Raw genomic sequence first — 10,024 nt, forward strand, 5'->3', positions numbered from 1 at the left:
TAAACTGAATCGTAGACATGCTAAATGGGTTGAATTCATTGAGACTTTCCCTTATGTCATTAAACACAAGAAGGGAAAAGAAAATGTTATTGCTGATGCTTTGTCTCGTCGCTATACTATGCTTTCACAACTTGACTTCAAAATATTTGGTTTGGAGACCATCAAAGATCAATATGTGCATGATGCTGATTTTAAAGATGTAATGCATAATTGTAAAGAAGGAAGAATGTGGAACAAGTTTGTTGTTAACGATGGATTTGTGTTTCGTGCTAACAAGCTATGCATTCCAGCTAGCTCCGTTCGTCTTTTGTTGTTGCAGGAGGCGCATGGAGGAGGATTAATGGGACACTTTGGCGTGAAGAAGACGGAGGACGTACTTGCTACACATTTCTTTTGGCCAAAGATGAGACGGGATGTTGAGCGTTTTATTGCTCGCTGCACTACATGTCAAAAAGCTAAGTGATAGAGGCGGGGTGTCCCGATCTTTCGATGAGATGATAACTATCAATTTGGTGAAGATGACTTTGACGATCCGACTACAAACGTGCACGACGTTGCGCCTTAGCAATCGCTAAACCAACTCCGAGAGGTTATTGACCACGCTGAAGCACAATCAACCTGACCACGAAGGTCTATTCCTGCAAGCAATCGAAGAACAAGCAAGAATATGATAAAGCAATCTGAATATTGCGAATATAGATGAAGTATTGATAAAGGTGGGGATCCATAAGCGGTCTTGGTCTGGTCGTTGGACACAAACAAAGTACACGAAGTTGCAATGGCTAACTTTTAACTAAACAAATCCCAAGGAAAAGCTACTAGATGGATCTACTTATATAGGAGCAAGGGGTGGCGGCCAAGGAGGTGGGAGGACGTCCCAAGGCAGCCTAAAACTAAATCTAGGTCGTACAAGGCCAATGGGCCCAAGTGGAGGTGATGTAACACCTTTGGACTTGTAGTTTGACTCGGATTTTGCTGCAGCATCAGATTGTTTCGTCCACAACTCAACGCTCCGGACGAATTTGAAGGTGATTCCAATTGGGTTGGAAAGTGCACAAAATCTAGTTTCCAACAAAAAAAGAATCACCCAATTCGGAGTCCGTATGAAAAACTTGTGTGTGTTTTGAGTCAGGTGTGTCTGTGCAGTCCGAATCTGAATCCAGAACGTGAGAGACTTGGACTCTATCTTCTCTTGGGCCAAAAGTGACGTGAGAGAACTTTTTGGACAGAAAATAAACATCTCTTTCTTCCTTATCTTCATATGTGAATTGTACAAATGTCCCATACACCTGCAATTAGACAAAACACAAAAGTGTGTGAAGTATTTTTGTTCTGGATAACATAAATAGATTATTGAATAGTTTGCACTAGAAATCACCTGACAAATATGCATATATGCAATATTTTTGGTCATATCCAAGGTAGTCATGTCCTCATCATCCTCCCCTTCTTGAAAATAAAGCCGTCCTCGGCGTTGCTTAATCTGAAATGTGGCTAACAAAAGAGACAAGGTGTACATGTTGTATATGTATATGTCATCCATTTTTACTTCCCTTGATTTTTGCATATATGACACATGAATAGATGAGTAACTTGCATAGTTCATAAAATCTAAAACCAAAAAATTAGCACAAGAAGTAAAAGGCATGAAAATATTGCAACTCAGTTTGCACATATAAGTGAAGCTCTTATTCATTTCAAAAGATTGACAATGTTCATCATTAAACCATCCCAACATTGGTGAATAAACCTTACTTGCATCAAATTTTCATGCTACAACATGCTTAAATAAGCAAACATGCAATAAGTCATTCAACACAGAATCATCACCAAGATTAGAGGTCATATCAAAATGATTAAACATTGGTTCTTTTGCATCAATAGTTAATTCAATGGGTGCACTCAAAATTGTTGGTATTTCAGTTGTTTGATCACATGGCAAAGTCAAATTATCAACATAGTCCTCTAAAATAGGTGGTGTGATCAAAGTAGTGGGTAGCTCATCAGATGGTGCATTCAAATTGACAAGGCATTCATCATTCTCATGTAGAGATGGAAGATCAGTACCTTTGTCATTACCTCTTATGATCAACTCAGATGATGTAGCCACTCTCGGGGGCGATGTGTCACATGGTGGAGGTGATGTAGTCCTGACAACAACGGATGTGGTTGTCATAGTATGCCTAGTAGTTGAAGGAACAATCATATCAACTCTTGGAATGTGCACCGTGCGCTTGTTCTCCTTGTGGCCAACACGTCGTTTTATTTCCTATTCAGCTTTGCAAGCAAGATGAAACAAATGGTCCATAGGATAACACTCTTCATGAATTAGTATCTCTTGAATATCACGGTTTAATCCTCCCCAAAATCTATCCATAAAATCATCTTCACTTTCTTCTAAAGAGGAATGCAACAAGGTAGTTTGTAAATCATCATAATATTTTGTAACAGTTTCACTACCTTGTTTTAAGTGTTGCAACTTCTTAATCATGTCACGAGTATAATAAGCAGGGACGAAAGTATGTCGCATGGCAAGTTTCAAATCATCCCAAGTAGTAGGTATATAATCAGGGTGTAACCGACAATATTCACTCCACCAAACCAAAGCATAACCAGTGAAAGAACCAACCGCAACCTTAACCTTTTTATGTTCATTGAAATTATGGGAAGCAAATATATTTTTTATGCCGAACTCCCATTCAATATATAAAGCAGGTTTAAAACGGCCATTAAATGGTGGTATAGATACATTAACCTGATCATGTGCATTTGGATGTTTGTGCACCTCTCGTGACGGTTGTGGTATTTGCAAAGGTGGTGGCACGTCTCCCGCGATCGACAAAGCCCATGAATTGACTCTGGATCCTGTCATGATTAGTAGAACAAGAAACAAAACCCAAAAATAATGTTCCTATAACTACTAGGATGTGGTGGTAAAACGCTCACAGTAAAGCAAATATCAATGTCTTACAAGTTCTTACCATGCAGCAGGCGGTGATCGGCAACCAGCGGTGTCAAGTAACTCCGAATATTGAGTAAAGCGGTTGCCAGGGGAGCGTACGTATACACGGTGTAGAAATATGTGGAGCTGGGTTGGCTATATATGGTAGCAAAAGATTAGCAATAATCAATTCAAAGATGCAATGTTGAATAAACGCTCAACGACGGTACTGTGCTGGTCCTAGGCTAGACCGGACTAGAGACGCGAGCCTAGAACACTAATGAGGTCACGGCGTAGCACAACTAGCATCAATGAAGGATACTAAGTAGCTCTTGACAGCAAGATATAAGTGAAGATCACAACGACAGTGAAGATAATGATGAAAAACAACTGCCAAACAGGATATACAACAACTCTCTCTCCAACTTTCCTCTTGAAAAGTTTGAGACAATTTTCTGATAAATTCTTTCAAAGAATGCTACTAACTCAAGCTTTCCAATGCAAAAAGAATCACTCAATTCCGAGTTGATATGAGGAGTCAAAGAATTCTAAAACTGGCCTGAAAAATTGGAACAAGCTGTGTTCACGAACTTCAGAGGGCAAAAAGACCTATTTATAAGCCGATTTTGAGGTGTCAAATATTGAACTTGCTTCTGCAACTATTTAGATGCGGCTCGTCTCTAGCTTCAATTTGAGTACTCACGGAGCCAAAACGGACTTCGTATGAGGAAGATACACCTGTTTTACTGAACAGTGTGCAAAACAGATTCCAATCCGAATTCAGGTACGAGATTGATTCTAGATAGATTCGATTTTTTGTTTTTTTTCTCCTCTCTTTTTTTTCTCACACTTTTTTTTCTTTTCCTTTCTTTTTCTCCTTTTTTTTCTCTCTCTCGTTCCAAACAAACTAGATAAGATGCAGATAGGATCAAGCGAAGATGTGAATGATCTCAACTATGATTATGACAATGAACGGTGGGTAGCACGTGGTGGAAACTGATGGATGGATGGTGGACAGCGGAAGGGATAACAATGCAGCGGTGGCGTGACAAATGTGAACAAAACTCGAAACTCTAAACGACCTAGACACTAAGACCAGCAACTCGACACGACGATGCAACCGATAATTCAACTATGCAAGCAATAAAAAGAAAATTGCAAAGGCTCCGACTGGCTTGGACCAAGGATGAATAGATCTAACTCTTTTTTGTGGCTTTTTCTTGGACAATAGGTAAGAAAATAAATCTAATCTAGGAAAACTGGAAATTCTCACCGAGCAACCTGAAAACTGATACCACTTGATAGAGGCGGGGTGTCCCGATCTTTCGATGAGATGATAACTATCAATTTGGTGAAGATGACTTTGACGATCCGACTACAAACGTGAATGACGTTGCGCCTTAGCAATCGCTAAACCAACTCCGAGAGGTTATTGACCACGCCGAAGCACAATCAACCTGACCACGAAGGTCTATTCCTGCAAGCAATCGAAGAACAAGCAAGAATATGATAAAGCAATCTGAATATTGCGAATATAGATGAAGTATTGATAAAGGTGGGGATCCGTAAGGGTCTTAGTCTGGTCGTTGGACACAAACAAAGTACACGAAGTTGCAATGGCTAACTTTTAACTAAACAAATCCCAAGGAAAAGCTACTAGATGGATCTACTTATATAGGAGCAAGGGGTGGCGGCCAAGGAGGTGGGAGGACGTCCCAAGGCAGCCTAAAACTAAATCTAGGTCGTACAAGGCCAATGGGCCCAAGTGGAGGTGATGTAACACCTTTGGACTTGTAGTTTGACTCGGATTTTGCTGCAGCATCAGATTGTTTCGTCCACAACTCAACGCTCCGGATGAATTTAAAGGTGATTCCAATTGGGTTGGAAAGTACACAAAATCTAGTTTCCAACAAAAAAAGAATCACCCAATTCGGAGTCCGTATGAAAAACTTGTGTGCGTTTTGAGTCAGGTGTGTCTGTGCAGTCCAAATCTGAATCCAGAACGTGAGAGACTTGGACTCTATCTTCTCTTGGGCCAAAAGTGACGTCAGAGAACTTTTTGGACAGCAAATAAACATCTCTTTCTTCCTTATCTTCATATGTGGATTGTACAAATGTCCCATACACCTGCAATTAGACAAAACACAAAGTGTGTGAAGTATTTTTGTTCTGGATAACATAAATAGATTATTGAATAGTTTGCACTAGAAATCACCTGACAAATATGCATATATGCAATATTTTTGGTCATATCCAAGGTAGTCATGTCCTCATCACTAAGTCACGCCTCAATCCTCATGGTTTATATATGCCTTTGCCTGTACCTAGTGTTCCTTGGGAGGATATATCTATGGACTTTGTTTTAGGTTTACCTCGAACAAAGAAGGGGAGGGATAGCATATTTGTTGTCGTGGATAGATTCTCGAAAATGGCACACTTTATACCATGTCATAAAAGCGATGATGCTGTTAATGTTGCTGATTTGTTCTTTCGTGAAATTATTCGCTTGCATGGTGTGCCAAATACTATTGTTTCAGATCGTGATACTAAATTTCTTAGCCACTTTTGGAGATGTTTATGGGCTAAGTTGGGGACTAAACTGCTTTTTAGTACTACTTGTCACCCCCAAACTAATGGACAAACTGAAGTAGTCAATAGAACGTTGTCTACTATGCTTAGGGCTGTTTTGAAGAATAATAAGAAAATGTGGGAGGAATGCTTGCCTCATATTGAATTTGCTTATAATCGTTCATTGCATTCTACTACTAAGATGTGCCCTTTTGAAGTTGTGTATGGTTTCCTACCTCGTGCACCTATTGATTTGTTGCCTCTTCCATCTTCGGAGAAGGTTAATTTTGATGCTAAACAACGTGCTGAATTGATTTTAAAAATGCATGAGTTAACTAAGGAAAACATTGAGCTTATGAATGCTAAATATAAACTTGCTGGAGATAAGGGTAGAAAACATGTTGTGTTTGCACCTGGAGATCTTGTTTGGTTACATTTGCGTAAGGATAGATTTCCTGATTTGCGCAAATCAAAGTTAATGCCACGTGCTGATGGTCCCTTTAAGGTGTTAGAGAAAATAAATGATAATGCATATAAACTTGAGCTGCCTGCAGATTTTGGGGTTAGTCCCACTTTTAACATTGCAGATTTGAAGCCTTATTTGGGTGAGGAAGATGAACTTCCGTCGAGGACGACTTCATTTCAAGAAGGGGAGGATGATGAGGACATCAATACAATTGTTACACCCACAGCCCCTGCTGCTATACATACTGGACCAATTACTAGAGCTCGTGCACGCCAACTAAATTACCAGGTACTTTCATTTCTTGGTAATAATTCTAATGTTCATGAGAATATGATGCTGCCTAAATTGGATACATTTGTTTTGCTTACAAATGAAGGGCCTAGCTTGGAGAAGGATGAACATTGGAGCAAGAACAAGCATGGAGATGATGGCATGCGCAAGGGAAACAAGAACGGAGTTACAAGTGATGATTTCAGGACTTTGAAGCCACCATAGTGGGTGCATGAAGCCTTGGACGAAATATACAAGACGCCACTTCATAAATTTCGTCCCGAGGCTATTTTAGGTGCTGCGTCACCTTATTATTGGGCCAGGCCCATGTAATTTCGAAATACATAAGTATAGGCTATTTTTAGAGTCCATATGTGTGGGGAAACAAGAGATAGGGTTGATTTCGGACCCCTCCACCAAGGGCCACGAAATTCCCCCCTCTTCCTCCATATATACAGCCCTTAGGGCATCGTTTAGACTTTGGGTTTTGTTTAGATTAAAAGTTCGCCATAGCTGCAACTTCGCGTACTTCGTTTGTGTTCAACGACCAGACAAAGGCGTCACAGAACCCACCTTGATCAATAAAGCTTTCATCTTATATTCGCAATATCCAGATTGCAATCTTAGTTTCTTGCTTGTTCTTCGTTTGCTCGCAGGAAACAGACCCTCGTGGTCAGGTTGATCGTGCTCCGGCGTGGTCAATAACCTCTCGGAGTTGGTTTAGCGATTGCTAAGGTGCGACGTCCTCGCACGTTCGTAGTCGGATCGTCAAAGTCGACTTCCACCAAAGCGATATCCATCATCCCATCGAAAGATCGGGACCCTCGCCTCTATCACTAGATGATATGCTTAATGAATTGAGTGGCTCTACAATATTCTCCAAAGTTGATTTGCGTAGTGGATACCATCAAATTCGTATGAAATTGGGAGATGAATGGAAAACAACATTTAAAACTAAGTTTGGATTATATGAGTGGTTAGTCATGCCTTTTGGGTTAACTAATGCACCTAGTACTTTCATGAGATTAATGAACGAAGTTTTATGTGCTTTCATTGGACGATTTGTGGTAGTTTACTTTGATGACATATTGATTTATAGCAGATCTTTGGAAGTACATGTGGAACATTTACATGCTGTTTTTATTGCTCTACGTGATGCACGTTTGTTTGGTAACCTTGGGAAGTGCACCTTTTGCACCGACCGAGTATCTTTTCTTGGCTATGTTGTTACTCCACAGGGAATTGAAGTTGATATAGCCAAGATTGAAGCTATTGAGAGTTGGCCGCAGCCCAAAACGATCACACAAGTGAGGAGTTTTCTTGGCCTCGCTGGATTCTATAGGCGTTTTGTGAGAGATTTCAGCACCATTGCTGCACCTCTCAATGAGCTTACAAAGAAAGATGTGCCTTTTCTTTGGGGTACCGCACAAGAAGAAGCCTTCACGGTATTGAAAGATAAGTTGACACATGCTCCTTTACTCCAACTTCCTGATTTTAATAAGACTTTTGAGCTTGAATGTGATGCTAGTGGAATTGGATTAGGAGGTGTGTTATTACAAGATAGCAAACCTGTTGCATACTTTTCTGAAAAATTGAGTGGGCCTAGTCTGAATTATTCTACTTATGATAAAGAATTATATGCTCTTGTTCGGACTTTAGAAACATGGCAACATTATTTATGGCCCAAAGAATTTGTTATACATTCTGATCATGAATCTTTGAAACATATTAAAAGTCAAGCTAAACTGAATTGTAGACATGCTAAATGGGTTGAATTCATTGAGACTTTCCCTTATGTCATTAAACACAAGAAGGGAAAAGAAAATGTTATTGCTGATGCTTTGTCTCGTCGCTATACTATGCTTTCACAACTTGACTTCAAAATATTGGGTTTGGAGACCATCAAAGATCAATATGTGCATGATGCTGATTTTAAAGATGTAATGCAGAATTGTAAAGAAGGAAGAATGTGGAACAAGTTTGTTGTTAACGATGGATTTGTGTTTCGTGCTAACAAGCTATGCATTCCAGCTAGCTCCGTTCGTCTTTTGTTGTTGCAGGAGGCGCATGGAGGAGGATTAATGGGACACTTTGGCGTGAAGAAGACGGAGGACGTACTTGCTACACATTTCTTTTGGCCAAAGATGAGACGGGATGTTGAGCGTTTTATTGCTCGCTGCACTACATGTCAAAAAGCTAAGTCATGACTCAATCCTCATGGTTTATATATGCCTTTGCCTGTACCTAGTGTTCCTTGGGAGGATATATCTATGGACTTTGTTTTAGGTTTACCTCGAACAAAGAAGGGGAGGGATAGCATATTTGTTGTCGTGGATAGATTCTTGAAAATGGCACACTTTATACCATGTCATAAAAGCGATGATGCTGTTAATGTTGCTGATTTGTTCTTTCGTGAAATTATTCGCTTGCATGGTGTGCCAAATACTATTGTTTCAGATCGTGATACTAAATTTCTTAGCCACTTTTGGAGATGTTTATGGGCTAAGTTGGGGACTAAACTGCTTTTTAGTACTACTTGTCACCCCCAAACTGATGGACAAACTGAAGTAGTCAATAGAACGTTGTCTACTATGCTTAGGGCTGTTTTGAAGAATAATAAGAAAATGTGGGAGGAATGCTTGCCTCATATTGAATTTGCTTATAATCGTTCATTGCATTCTACTACTAAGATGTGCCCTTTTGAAGTTGTGTATGGTTTCCTACCTCGTGCACCTATTGATTTGTTGCCTCTTCCATCTTCGGAGAAGGTTAATTTTGATGCTAAACAACGTGTTGAATTGATTTTAAAAATGCATGAGTTAAATAGATTTCCTGATTTGCGCAAATAAAAGTTAATGCCACGTGCTGATGGTCCCTTTAAGGTGTTAGAGAAAATAAATGATAATGCATATAAAATTGAGCTGCCTGCAGATTTTGGGGTTAGTCCCACTTTTAACATTGCAGATTTGAAGCCTTATTTGGGTGAGGAAGATGAACTTCCGTCGAGGACGACTTCATTTCAAGAAGGGGAGGATGATGAGGACATCAATACAATTGTTACACCCACAGCCCCTGCTGCTATACATACTGGACCAATTACTAGAGCTCGTGCACGCCAACTAAATTACCAGGTACTTTCGTTTCTTGGTAATGATTCTAATGTTCATGAGAATATGATGCTGCCTAAATTGGATACATTTGTTTTGCTTACAAATGAAGGGCCTAGCTTGGAGAAGGATGAATATTGGAGCAAGAACAAGAACGGAGTTATAAGTGATGATTTCAGGACTTTGAAGCCACCATAATGGGTGCATGAAGCCTTGGACGAAATATACAAGATGCCACTTCATAAATTTCGTCCCGAGGCTATTTTAGGTGCTGCGTCACCTTATTATTGGGCCAGGCCCATGTAATTTCGAAATACATAAGTATAGGCTATTTTTAGAGTCCGTATGTGTGGGGAAACAAGAGATAGGGTTGATTTCGGACCCCTCCACCAAGGGCCACAAAATTCCCCCCTCTTCCTCCATATATACAGCCCTTAGGGCATCGTTTAGACTTTGTGTTTTGTTTAGATTAAAAGTTCGCCATAGCTGCAACTTCGCGTACTTCGTTTGTGTTCAACGACCAGACAAAGGCGTCACAGAACCCCACCTTGATCAATAAAGCTTTCATCTTATATTCGCAATATCCAGATTTGCAATCTCAGTTTCTTGCTTGTTCTTCGTTTGCTCGCAGGAAACAGACCCTCGTGGTCAGGTTGATCGTGCTCCGGCGTG

Source organism: Triticum dicoccoides, chromosome 7B (genome assembly GCF_002162155.2).
Source record: "Triticum dicoccoides isolate Atlit2015 ecotype Zavitan chromosome 7B, WEW_v2.0, whole genome shotgun sequence".
Classification (NCBI taxonomy): domain Eukaryota; kingdom Viridiplantae; phylum Streptophyta; class Magnoliopsida; order Poales; family Poaceae; genus Triticum; species Triticum dicoccoides.